General features: G+C 38.9%; 1 protein-coding gene across 1 annotated transcript in view; it reads right to left on the bottom strand.

The window, feature by feature from the left end:
* The window catches only part of slc45a4a (solute carrier family 45 member 4a), a 27,852-nt gene that overhangs the window by 12,450 nt on the left and 402 nt on the right, over positions 1 to 15,000 (bottom strand). The window lies entirely within an intron of this gene.

The raw sequence follows: 15,000 nt of genomic DNA, 5'->3' as shown, positions 1-15,000 counted from the left end.
CCCTGGATTATCACACAAAGCAACATCAAGTCCCGCGTGCTGCTAAACGCACAGAAAACTAGAGACTTGGCGATCAAGTTTCTCAGGCTTTTATCAAACAGTACAAACAGTATTTTTGTCTTCCAGGAAAATTGTTACTTTGAGCCAAAAAATGAATGAAATACATATCTAGTTGCTGCTTCATTTGAAAAATATTGTTATTAAACTTTTCTGTCATTACTTATTAGTAAACTCATGAACTTGAAAGCAGGATCTGACAATAAGTTACTGCCAGGCTGCTGGCAAAAACATGGATTTTTTAAAAAAACTTTTTCTCTTTGTTTGATATTCTTAATTGAAAAGAGCATTTCCTTAGTTAAATAGACATAAAGTAACCTACAGCGCATGTGATCTTGTTGCTCAGCACACATCTAGTGTGTACGTGAACATCTGAAGTCAGGTGAGGATTACAAACATACCAAGGATGTTGAAGACACTGTACGCCATGTAACACACATGCTTTCAATGCCTTTGAATAATATCAGATAATGAAATTTTAACTGTGGCTTAAAGAAAAACCTGAAAAACTCTGCATTTACTAAAGTTTATATATATATATATATATATATATATATATATATATATATAAACTTTTCCAACTAGTAAGAAAATGTCTAGACTTTAATCAATGACTTAATCCTTAGGCTACGTCTATCACTACCAAAACAATTATAATGAAGCTGTTCTACAAAATTCTTGCCCATTAAACTAAATAAATTACAATATTGCTTTTATTAATGATATAATTACACCAGACCATGCTCTTAGACCCAGACATGGACACTGTGCAGAGAGGAGGAGGAGGAGGAGGAGGAAGATGAAGAGGAGGTGACTCCTGAGGAGGCAGACAGACTTTTAGCTAAGTGAAGTCAGCTGAATCACAAATGATTAAATCAAAACTTTATCATCAAACTGTTACTTAATGCAGTTCACTGAGGATACATTAAACGTCATTTGGCTGCCACGCTATCTTTTCCATGAGGCAGCGATAGGAAGAGAGACAATGAAAATGTCTACTCGTGGATCTGTCCTGCTCTTGAAAACCACATTACTTGCTGTTTGAAGGTGTGCCAGCCTAATTTGATTGAAATAACGATCTACTTAAAGTCTGGGAAATATGCTTTTGAACTTCAAATTAAGTGCTGATCTATCTAAAGGCTAAACTGGACAGGGGCCGCCAGTGACGCACAGGCTGACACAGTCTTCTCACAGCAACAACTCCAGACTCCATACCTCCTGACCATACCACAGCTCTGAGGAATCCACTATTTAACAACAGCATTTGATCAAACCTAAAGTGTTGCTTAGGGTGCATTTTTTCTATCTTGAATCATCCCAGAAAGATAATTATTCAAAAACTAATCTCAATGCTGTCCATGGACAAAACAGGCATCTGTGGTTCTTCCACTCTAGTTAACAAGGAAAGGTCAAACACATTTCCAAAAGCACCCCTTTATCTAATTTCAGGTAAAAGCCATAATCTCCTCTTGTTTTCTTTCATTACATCTCAGAGGAAGAGAGACAGTAGAGATGTGCAGTTGCTGCAAGTCCATTTGAGGAAGATGCCGCTGACACTGCATTGCTGATTGGACAAAACAAATGCAAAGGGGGAAGAAAGCTACAGTGCAAGGGAGAGCTAATGGCTGCTAATTTGATGGAGAGGACATCAAGGTTTCATAAATCCAAAATGTATTTTCACATTTCTCAAAGAGACAAACATCAATTACAGAGTGCAATGAAATCTAATTACCCACAGTTTATCTACAATGTCCCCACCTCCTGCACAGGCACATTCGGAGCATTTCATATTAATACAATTACTGAATGCACTCTGAGGTGTGTCTGGACAGTCTGCCTGCTGGCTGAGGCACTAGACATCCAGAATAAGAAACTGACTGGTTCTTGGTGGACAGCACAGAAGACAAAAACATGTCTGTGTCACTGAGCGTGATGGTGATGAAGCTGTTGTCAACATCTGGGATTTTCTTTGTTGGTTGATTGTGGGAGGGGGAGTTACTTGTTTGTGAAATACCTCTGTCATGTGAAAACCACACCAATGCAATCATGGTCATTTTCATGTTTCGATTCTCTGGTCGAATCACATGTTTCTGTGCAGCAGGAATTATGTTGCAGTCTGTTTACTTCTCACAGAAAATCAACATCATGATTTCCAGGGATCGTTATTGCTCCAGAAGGATGAAGTTAAGATGCATGTTAACAGGAGAAGGCTTGTTGGTGTTTTTGTGAAAGCAAAGCAAAGAATTTCATGCAGAGTATTAGATGATAAAGCCTTTCACTGTGGTGTAGCTGCAGCCTGTGGTAAATTAGTTTTAATAGAGGTTAGAGATTAGTCAAGATCAACATTTGGAAAGTTGTTTTTTGTCAGCAGACTGAATAAACCACAGGTGGTTTTTGAGATGACCCTCAACTTCCCAAACACATGATCGTGATGATCGACACGGTAATGTGGCACAAAGTCTACAATCAATTATATCTATTATTGTTCGGTCCTAACTTGTCATGGATTGTGAACATCTACTTGATGCACTTGATGCAATCAAAAAACGGTGTAGCTCCAATCCATGAGTACTGTAGAACTACTGCCGTAAAATGTTGTCATATGTCAAAAACGTCGACAATGATCATATGTGTAATATAAACTTCGAACAACTAAATAATTACAAAGATACGTGTAATCATCGTACATAATCTCAACCCAACCATAACACAATAAGACAATTAAATAGAAACACATTTCAATGTGTAAACATCAATATAATAAACATTAATATTTTTGGTTCCCACAGTTATTAATCCCCAACACCATCACACTGACTGACTGAACTAGGCTGGGATTTGGCACTACAAGAATCACACAGGAGCATCGAGGCCACGTTGCTGTTGCTTAGTGCAACTGCCGACCTCTGTGCTTCTCATGAGACGGCCATAAACACGGCTTGACCCCTGTCGCCATGGTGACCAGGTCTTGGGAACCTGGTCTCCACAGAGACTCCATCACCTTCACTTCCTGGCTCCTAAACATGGCCATGTCATTCACTCAGCACTTCCTGTTGTGGGGTTTGTCTGGACTAAGGAAAGCTTGGTCACTTTCCATGTGTGTCACATTTATTTCTTCCCACTTCGTCTTTCTGTCTCCGACACACACACACACACACACAAACACACACACACACGCACACGCACACGCACGCACACACACACGCACACACACACATGCACCGATGTAGGTGTTTCTACCTAGAAAAATCAAGAGAGTCAGTAGATGGAACACAAACATACCAATACAAAAGGCACATACACAAAACAGTAGCACAGCCATAAACTGGGAGACAAAGCGGCAGATAGGAATCTGTCTGTCTGAAGGTTTGTCAACATCAAAACAGGAAAACAGTTTATACAGTTCCCACACAAACACACATACACAAACGAATAAGCAAAACACAGTGAACACCTAGTAAATAAAAATGTTTGTGTTCCCATGCACATACACAAACACACAGACTCACCTACCAAAATAAAAGACACACACACAAACCTGACTTCCCACACACTCCTAGTACTGTATGAGCACACACACACACACACACACACACACACACACACACACACACACACACACACACACACACACACACACACACACACACACACACACACACACACAGACAGGGAACAATACTGAGAGAATTGGGTCTCAGGAAGTATTTTCGAAAGAGAGAAAAAGAAATGAGTGCAATAGAAACAGGAGGGGGGAAACAGAAAGAGAACGGGTGTGAGAAAGGGTTACGATAAATGAAATTCGAAAAAGGAGGCCACAGGGATGAAAAGGTGAGAGGAGGAGGAGAAAATGTGAAGGGCAGAGTAAGAAAGAAAGCTGAAAGGATGGAGATACAGACAGAAAAGGTTCATATTTAAACAGACAGCACTGAGTGTTGTTTCATCGTGGGAAAGGAAAATATACAATCTGCTCCATCTATCATCAAAGCGCTCATTTTTACTATGAACACACACACACATACTAAAAATGGAGCTCAATGTGTGACTGCTGGGAGTACAGAGTACCCATTCATCAAACTTCTGTATAGACTTTGTGTGATTTTCCACATTGTCCCTGCACTGAGAAATGCCAACCAACAGCAAAACTTTGTGGTTCTAGTTGTTTTCTAATTATTACATCTTGCATTAGACCTAATTGAACATTGGGAGGTTAAAGCCAAACAACAACAAAAAAAATATTAATATGCAAAACTACTCCAACATTACTTTGGTTTTTTCTACAGCATGTGCCTGTGATTGACTGAAAAGTGTTATTCTTCAAAGCCTGAGCTCAGTTAATATGAATACTATGAGCTGCAAATAGTCATCTGCTTGTTTTCAAGCAGGACCTGGACAAAGATTACTCTATGTGCCCTTTATTTATTTATTTATTTATTCATATTTAAAGACTGCATGCTTTAAAGATTAAACCTTTCCATATTTCTCCAATCAAATGAAGAAAAGCAACAACAAACTGATTTGTCCTGAAAATTGTGTGTATGTCCAAAGCTTTATAAATCTTATTCATAGAGGCCTATTCATAGAGCTCCATTGTTGTACAAAAGTCATTTAAAACACATGAATGAGTCAGACCATTGCATGTTCATTTGTTACCATGAACTCGGACACTTCATTTTCAGTTAATTACGTAATATAGTTACTGTTTCTCTGAATGTGTATTAATCCACAGCTTAAACTAGTTCCCTCACAACTGCACTACTTCTTGTTGAACAATGTTTACTAAAGACTACATCATTTATTTGAGCTGTTTTAAACCATTTAAATTAATGGCTGCAGGCCAACAACAGAGAAAGTACTGGTTGATGAACTTACGTGTTTTTTTTTTTTGTTTTTTTTTTAGGGCTTTCGTGTGAGGAATATTTAAACTATTGTCAGTCTTATCCATAACATATTTTTCTTCTTGATATTTTCTCCTTCTTTATATCTGCTTTACCCTCAAAGTTGATTTTAAAAAACATCCAAACCCAGTGTGGTGTCTCTGCTACAGCGTCGGCAAGAGTGAGCATAAAATGAACGAACTGAAATGAAAAAATCCAATTTTTTCTTAGATGAACGAACAACCGTCAACCTCATTCTCTCCTTCTTTCCGTTCACCTCTTTTCTCTTTTTCCGTCTCTTCCCATCCATCCTATTCTCCCCCAAAAAAACAACAGCAGTTCTTTCATATCCTGCGCTGGCGTGAGAAATCTGCAAGAAAAATGATAAGAGTGGCCAGAAAAAGCCAGAGAAATGGTGTGAAAGTGAGAGTTGGGCAGAGGTCACAAAGGGAGAAAGTAGGAGGAAGGAAGGAAGGTGAGAGCGATAGAATGAGAGAGAGAGTATGAGGAAACATAAAGAGGAAGCAGGTGTTTTTCAATAAACAAAATGTGAACTGAGTCAGGTGTATTATTTAAAAGGGGAGGAAAGAAAGCAAAGCAAAATAAGGAAAGTGTTTTGTGACAGATGGTCCTTGGGAGCAGATCTGAAATATTAACATCAGTGTTTTATTTATTGATAATCTTCAGGCTGTAGATTTTATGGCAGCGCTGAAGGCTGCAGTTTTTTTCCCTATTTCATTAATAACATGCACAGGCCTGTCTCTGTCTCTGTAGCTGAATAAGTCGCTTTTGTATCTTCCGTTTAAATAGAAAAAGATATGTTGTAAAATGTATACAAATGTATAATGACCATTAAGTCAGTTGTCAAATAAATCTAAATGGTTGATTTCTGATGAGTATGACTATTATTAAATAAAATAAACATGCCTTGTCATTTTCTGTTATTTTCCTGCTTGGCACAGTGGTGCTATAGCTGTGCACAGGATGATGCTCAAGGTTTGTAATATTGCTGAACAAACCAAAACCAAAAATGCTCACCATATGCTCACTGTTTAATTAGTAACTAAATTCCTCAATTATGTAAAAAAGGGCATTTTTGTCTAAATTTGTTGCTATGGTGTTTTCACTGTTCCTTAGCCTGGCTTGTCCACATCAGCCTCAGTCAGTCAATCATTTACTTCATTTCCTTGAATCCTCTGCTCTCTGTGCTTTGTGCTAATACACAAAATGTAGAAATGAAAAATCTTCTGACCATGTTGTAAGTCATTCAGTATCAGTAAAAGTTCAGCATTCTGATTCTGACTTTATAATGCACAAAAATCATAATTAAATGTAGCTACATTTTATCTATCACTATTTAAAAATTATCTAATATGCTGCGATTTGAAGTTCTAAAACAATAAAATGAGCTGTCATGGAGGGCAGTAATGTTTTCTCAGCACTGCAAATGTTGCATTAACAGCTTTCAAACACAGAACATCCTGCAGGTATTTGTGAAACTAAGTGACCGAAACACTGCTGAGAAAACAGCAAACAAAAAAAAAAAAAAAACCTACTGCCTGCTAACTTCAGTTTCGACCAGCGCTTGTTGGCACAGAAAATACAGTGACAGAAGAAAAGTGCAGAGCGAGAAAGAAACGGTGAGAGAGTAAGGAGTGAGTCATAGCTCTTCCCAGCAGCGAGAGATGGCGAGAACATCAATCATACTGCCCAAGTCTCCAGTTCCCAGACGCAAGGTACACAAGCTGCACAGCCAAGGTCATCATTAACAAAATGACTAGTTGAGTGAAATGCTGAGTGATGTATAGCAGCATGTAGCACAGCTGACCAAAGAAACAGTGAAGCCGGTCAATGCACAAAGCAGAACAGTGCTAAAACATCTCAAGATGACCTTTATATCAAATAATGAACTCTACCTGAAATAAGAGAATTAATGCAGCTCATATACACGTTTTTATATACTGGGAAACAACTGCACTAAGCTCTATGTGTGTGTATCCTAAATTATTGTTTAGAAGACACATGGGTGGGCTTTATTTTGCACACACACACACACACACACACACACACACACACACACACACACACACACACACACACACACACACACACACACACACACACACACACACACACACACACACACACACACACCTGTTTTATACTGAGTGGAAACTAGTTTTCCTCAGTGTGACACAAACAGGGTGTGGATTACCAGACCAGCTCAAGTCTGTCTGCGCATAGGGGTTAAAAAAAAAACAAAAAAAAAACAAAACAACTACATAAAAGCTGGCATTAAAACTGCATGGAGGCATATGTGCGTGCACACACACACACACAGCTGCTTCTAGTCGTCAGAGTTATGTAACAGCACTGCAGTAAACCAGTACGTCCTCCTGTGCCAGAGACACGGACAGGGATAGACTACCTCTCTATTTCAATATCAAAGAGTTACTTCGGACAAATGCTTATTTAAATGTAAGTGTTTAATACCTCTACCATCTGTTGTTTATGATATCATTTGACCATATGTCACTGACAGCATGGAGGCACGAGTCTGGCTGGGACTGATCTATTGCACACTGGAAGCTCACACCAGCTTCACTCCCTGCCCGTTCTCTACTAAACAAGTGATCAATAAAGCCAATCAGCAGTGATCAGTCAGTAATTTTATGTAACCAAACTTACAGTAGGTCAGCAAACTTATGAAGGTGCATTCAGAAGTTCATTCCAAAGTCAGGAGAAATTATACCTTTGGTTGGTAACAGACATTTGAGAGCTGTGATGTTTTCGCTCAACACAAGATTAAACAACTGGCAAAAATATTCCCAGTTAATAGTGAAATCATCCATACAACCCCCATTCCTCTTCCTAATTTATCTAAAATCAAAAATCACTTCTCTTAAGTACAGTTTATATTATGCAAACTTCATATGGTGCCATAATACCATCGTAAAAATGATGAGACTCAACAATAAATATAATTAACAGTAAACACAAAGTTTCTGTGGAGAACAGAACAGCAACGCTGGCTGGACTGTCCCTTTGTTTCCAAGGTAAAGCCCCAAAGCAAAGATATCTGAGCAAAATAAAAAATGAATGATGTGCAGCTAACCATTTAAAAGTCAAATGTTTATATTATATATAATATATATATATATATATATATATATATATATATATATATATATATATATATATATATTTATTTATTTATTTATTTATTTATTTATTTATTTATTAAGTGGATGAAAACAAAACTGCATCCACATTTAATTTACTTTGCTAGGCTTCAGGTACCTCACTGTACTAATGCTGTTTAGCGTTAGTACAGCTGTTTTAGGATCAATTTCTTTTGTTTCTAGTCTAAAGTCAGAAAGACACACTTCACACTCTTTCTTTTTCACACCTTAGGGGCAGTTGTAGTGTTGATGTTGAAACTGTACGATCCTCACTGGGTTTTTATATAATAAATTCCTGAAGTGCAGCTTACTGATAATAAGCAACAACCACTGGCTATATTTTCCCTCCCACCTTCATTTTAGCTGGACATACAGTGACTGAACAAGATGAATTTAACCACCTTTTGTTTACAATAGTCAACAAGTGTCAGCGAGAGAAAGCAGATGTTTTTCCAAACCCCTTTCTGAATTCACACCAAAACACACACACACACACACACACACACACACACACACACACACACACACACACACACCCAGAGGCAAGCCATTAAGACTGGCTGCTGTTAGGTCCATTGTGTGCGTTTATGTGTGCATGTGTGTGTGCCGTGCTGTTAGTTTTTATAGATTTTCTAGTAATTTGGATTGACTGACTGACTGTAGTCCCAAAGTCAGTCCAAATGATTCTGTACTCTACATGATCCACATGAGCCCAGTTTGTGACGTAAACAATAATCTTATTTACGGCACTGGGTAATAATTCAATAATACAACATAAGGTTTTATCAGGAAGGATAAGGATGTTGTTGTGATACATGTGTGTTGTCAAAATGTCAGAGCCTAAAGGTGATTCAAGCTTATTTAATACTATTTAATTATATGTTTTATGAAACATATTTACAAATTAATGAATAATGAATACTGAACCCTGTGGCTGCAAGTAGGAACTAGAAGATAGTAGTAAATGCTAAAATGTCATGTGCTGTAACTATAGTAGAGCAATAGCTGAGCAAACCAAATCAGTAATCTCAAGTTGGATACTATTAGCTACTCTTCAGAGCAGAAGAAATAAGGCTGTAGAAACAAACTCCAATTGTACTGAACTGAACAAACTAAAATAGCAATTGATCAAAACCATAATAAAACAGTGGAAATATTTGTTATTGGTAGTGTCGTGCCCCCCCCCCCCGCTTAAAGAATTTGCTTCCCCTGATGTTTCTTTGTCCGTTGCCATCACCTGAGAGCTCTGGTGGCGCTTTGTTTTTGATGACTTCACCTCCCTGGGGGGGCGGGTGAAGCAATGTGCTGACAAACAAATACACACACAGTCGCACATTCAGTTCTGCATTCCTCGTGTCTTACACTAATAGCGCACACATACCTATAGCTCATAGCTGGCCGCATGGAAAAACATGTTCTCTCATATGAATGTGCATAACATGGCTTTGTCTTAAAGACTAAACTATCTGCTGACACTGCATTTACCTGACATCACAAACGCAAACACACACATGTGAATGTAACTTGTTTTTGATTATTATAGAAGCCTCTCAATTACCCCGTCATGGTGCATAGGCCATATTTTGGGAACCACTGGCATAAATGATCACATACTAGTGTTGCTGTTTGTTTTGAAAACCCCACCCTGCAGCACTGGTTATGTTAGCACATAACCCTCTCTAAAACCCTTTTATGTCTCCCTGTTTGCAGAGTGATAACTAAGTTACTGCACCAATTATATAAAGCTTTAAAAATAGGAAGGCTTTAAATAACTGAATAGCCTGCTTGTCTCATGCTTGCTCTAGAGACAGAGCAGAGGTGTAGAAAGATAACTGGACAAAAGATTGTGGTTAAAAGGCCTTGCAGACTGGCAAGAATCCAATTTACACTCAGCGTTTCCTGCTTCTCACTTTTTCCTCAACATATATGTTTTCTCTTTCTCAGCTGTTTCATCTGTCCCTTGATAAATGCTCGTTTTCTTTCTACCTACTGCAGCCGTACAAGAAACACCTTTTATTTGTCTATTCACGGATCCTATCCTCCATCTACCCTGTCCCATGAATGACTGGGTCAGATTATGGTGATTAGTCAGTGTATGACATTAAGCCAGTCATTTATATAACCCTGAATTACACTGTCTGCAAGGTCATCTGCTAGATTAGACCAGAGAACATGATGGGATCACTGAGTGGATTAGGTTACCTGCATGCCAGCATAAACAATGCTCGATCAAGGTGATTTACCACAGAATATATAACATGCGGCACAAGATACTACAAATACAGCTAAAAAATTAAAGCTGCCATTGAGCTATGTTAATACATATGATACCACAGCCACTGAGGCTTCCTATTTCACAAAAGCATTTGTAAGCACTGCACACATGTTGTACCATCTCACATGATTGTCACAAATTACAGGTAAAGTTGTCTCACAGGTTTCTGCATGGAAAACTGTTTGTTTTGAATAGTGAACAATCTTATGTTGCACATACAGCTTGTATGAAGGAACCACCAAGCCTAGCTAGGTAGCACCATCCCTAAGATGTCATTTGCCTTGCAAACTAAGAGGGATCCCAGTGTGTTTCTCATGGCTCAAAGGACACAGGACGGTTTGTCTTGCTAACTTTAACCAAGACTTTGAGGGTGTTTCAGTTTTTGGCTTCCAAGTATTAAGACTGCGTGGTATTTCAGAACAGTGAGACAGTCATGGAAATCAAATGAAGCAAAGTCAAGGCACTAACAGTTAAATGAGGCTTCCAGCCACAAAACCTGAATGAACACAGGGACATTTCCTGCTGGATTGTCGTAATCGCCTTTAGTAAAGCCAAGAAGGCATCTAAAGAATTATAACAGTACAGCAGAGCTGCCAGTCCTGGACTGTTTTGGGTACCACAATAGTGGCATAGCTGCTGCTGCATGAGTCTTAACAATAAAGAGATGACATTTTACATCTTCAATTGTAATAAAATGATTCTGCTCTTAATATTTGAAGTTGTTTAAAGTCTTCTTAACAATCATTATCACCTGGCCAAACTTATGTTGTTGTAAATGTACTTGTGTTATTTCATTTGACTGCACTACCTGGTGTCTGCAGGTACTTAACTCCCATACAGGACCTCTCTGTCAAATAAGATCCCTAATCTGGGACTAGCCTGTAACCACAGAACTAAATGAATTTTCCGAGATAATCCTGTTGTTCCTGCTGGTAACACAGAGCTGGAGCAGCTAAAGCACACAATGAGGAATCAAGGTTTTGTCGGTTTCTGGACAACGTGTTTCTCTCTGGTTTGTCCTCAGTGAGTGTCATGATGTTTTAACAGCTTTCCTCTGTGTCACTTTGAGCTTAGTTCTGAAAAAGCTTGTTACGTAATGTACCATGCTCCAAACTAAGAAGAATGACATAACGCACTGCCTTTACTCATCACCTCCATCTTACTCCTTGTCCCCCACTGTTTCCAAAGACCTTCCTTTTCCTCCCTTCCTGTTTACTCCGTGTTCTCTGTATCATCTCGCTTAACTGATTTTCTATCATTGACTCAATCTGTCTTACCTCACTGTGAGCTGCACAAAGTCATGAAGTGATGTTCTCAGGGTGACTTTCAATAAAGGCTGTATATGTAGAGGACAGAGAATAAATCAGTGTTGGCCACGGCAAGTAAAATCTTTGCAAAGTGCCCCTGGGCTGCCAGTGTGGCAACATAACTTATTTTTCCTATAATCTTATGATTATGAATGATTTGATTTTTCATCTCAAGGCTATTCATGCTCTGCTTTCAGATCATCGTGTCTCATCTCGTCAGATCATCTTGTCTCTAAGTTTCAGGGAGCACTGGAAAATCAATAATCTCTCAAAGACATACTTTTTAATAATCTAATCAAATTTGTAAAAATGTCTGAGTGATGTGACAGAAAAAAACAAGGAAAAATAAGAACAATTTGAAAGCAATGCAATTATCACATCAAATTTCTGTTGAACAAAGACGGGCTTAATCTTAATGGAGATAAGGATGTGGATTTGGGAAAAACTGCAGGCACAAACGAATAATATGTGGTTCTTACTTTAGAAGCAAGGCCTGCATTTGAGTTTGACTGACTGCTGCTACAGAGACAGGGCAGAAAAGAGCTCTCCACATAACACCTTGTAAGGTAGCAGTTTCTTATCCTTTCTCTGCTTTGTGCAAATATGGGCTCCTTCTCCGACTATGTCAGCTGAAAACACACACAGATACACTGACCTCAGCGTTGGGGGGTTATACATACAATGCTTTCAGTCAGAGTGAAGCAACCAGTCAGCTTACCAGTGACCCAGCGAATTCCAGCAGCCACAGTCAGTCTCCAGTAAGCGTGGAGTATTAACCACACGGTGGTAGGGGGTGGGGCTGTGATTTATTCTTCCCAAAATTTGGAGGGGGGTTGTTTTCATCGCACTGCCTGGGGGGGCTAAAACAGTAGTCTAGGTGAACAAATGTGATAAAATCCCAAAATCCCACCTAGTGAGCTGATCGTGGTTGTATTACAAAAAGTGGAAGGTGGCAGTCTATTCAAAAGAATGTAGGTCAACCAACCAGCATAAGCCAAAATGTATTTTCCTCTTCCTAGTTTGCTTCTAGGCTGCTTCCCCCTATTTGTTCTGTCAATTTTTCAACTGTTGTTACAATGGTCGTTTCAACACTTTTACAGTGGTGTTTTATGTGAAAATGGTTCTGGGTCACAAGGGATTTCTATGCCACTGCAAGTGAGCACTCTGACAATGTCACAACAAGGAGCTAATCAGCAGACACAGGAAACGGGAAAATGCTTCATCACAGGTCAAAGCATTCACTGAATTCATTTCCAGTTGAGACATTATTTACAACACTAGCTTTAAACAGAATCCGAGAATCATTTAAACCTATGCAAATCTAGATTTTTACATTAACAACAAATATTTGTGTTTAATTAGAAACAAGCCGCTAGTGAGAAAATTATTACCTTTGGAATTTTAGCCTCTTTCAGCATTTTAGTTTGGTTTAATCTTCAGTCAGTATGAGACAGGGGTTTTTAGCAAAAAAGGCTCTAATAAATTAGCTGCCTGCCTAGCACCAAGCTGCATCAACAACTAGCTGCTAAAGACAATGAAGCATTTCCTGTCATTTCTCTGAGGAAGTGGCCAAAATCAAAAAACTGCTAACAAGTTGAGTGAATGAATGTCACACCTGAACCGCCTGCTGTATGGTCAGACAGCGCTGAAAACACCATCTGTCATGTCATATAAGTTGTGTTTGGTTCTACAGCCTTTCATATAACCACAGATGACTGATTATGTTGCACCAAGTCTGATGACGGTATAAATAGGCAACTGCTTCCCAACAGGTTCAGTATATCAACTTAAAGATGTTCATAATTCAATCTTGTGCCACATCTTTAAATGAATAAAAAAAAAAACATTACTGCCACTTTCAGGTTTATTCTTACAACAAATGTGCTGACTGGCCTGCTGTAACGTTTATACTAAGATGTGTAGAAATTTCTGTAACAATTTCTGAGGTGTAGGAGCTACTGAGTGCAATCTACTGCATAATTCATTAAGAGGGAAGGCAATCCTCTTTGCCTCTGATCAGTAGAAAAGGTCATAATGGAGGCAGCCAATTAGACTAAAAAAAAAAAAAAAAACAACACCACAGTTCATATTTGCTTTTATTTAATTCAGATGACTAATTTGTAGCAGCTGCACATCCCTGCAGCTCCAAAATCTATTAACATAACGTGATCTAAAAAAAAAAAAGGTTAGGGCAACTAAATCAGGGCTAAAATTAGAACAACATGCAAACATGCTGCAACTCCCCTGACTCTACCACAGGGGACAGGGCTGACATAGTTAATATGCCACCATCATCACCATTATAGTGAAGCTGATCATGGCTATAGTTGGACAATGCACTGAAGCATGGTGCACTCATGAACTAAAATCTTTTTAACTTCCAGCACTTGGCAAGTCATAGCATCATCCTTTTAAAATGACAGAAAAGTGACAGCAAGTCTTTCATGTGGTGGCTCATCCTGGGTTTAGCTAGTCAGGAGTCACAGTGGCCACAGAGCGACCTGCCACTCATGCCGCCTTGGTTATGTAAGCTGGGAGATCACACAACGTCACGGAGGGAGAAGGAGAGATTTGGAACGAAAAGCAAAACAGAGGGGGTATCGCATGGGAAGTGACTTTGAATTATAAATAAGGTTACAGCTGCTTCGGCCTTTTATCCCCCCCTCCCTCCCTCTCACTCTCTTCTTTCCATTCTTCCTCTCCTCCATTTCCTTTGAGGACTCCAGTGTACTTCTGACAAAATTGGACTTGGCCTTTTCTCAAAACCTGTCAGAGATGCAGGGTGCAAATGACAGTACACTGCCTGCGTGGGCATGTGGGGATGTTTGCTGTGTGCAAGCTGCCTAACGTCCTGACAGACCCAATAAAAGCCTGTGTGAACATGGTGGATGGAACCTGAGTTACAGCTTGAATATTTAGGTGTGAGGTGTCCTGTTAAATGTCAAAGAATAGTCAGGACAAACAACAAGACTTCCTGTTCCTGCTGACAGCTAATTTTACTTCTAAATCAATCTGCACAAACATCTACTGTGGTTTATTCTTCCATAACTAGATGACTGCTTTTTGGATTTGTTGCTTTTCTCTTTTTTTATATATATCTTTAGGTTTTCATATATAGGTTGCACAAAACACATGGATTGTGGGGCAAAAATGATTTGCATAAATCAAGTGCAAAAACAAAACAACGATCTTTCCTGAGGATGTTTTCAACATTGAAAAGTAAATAAGTAAATACAAGGGTGACCTTGTAGGCTGCACCCTTTTGTTTAGAAGAAGCTAAAGAGGTGGACAGGTGTTGATTT

The sequence above is a fragment of the Mastacembelus armatus genome, chromosome 11 (genome assembly GCF_900324485.2).
Source record: "Mastacembelus armatus chromosome 11, fMasArm1.2, whole genome shotgun sequence".
In the NCBI taxonomy this organism is placed as follows: Eukaryota; Metazoa; Chordata; class Actinopteri; order Synbranchiformes; family Mastacembelidae; genus Mastacembelus; species Mastacembelus armatus.
The sequence above is the reverse complement of the archived record's forward strand: the minus strand, read 5'-3'. Positions and strand labels throughout refer to the sequence as shown.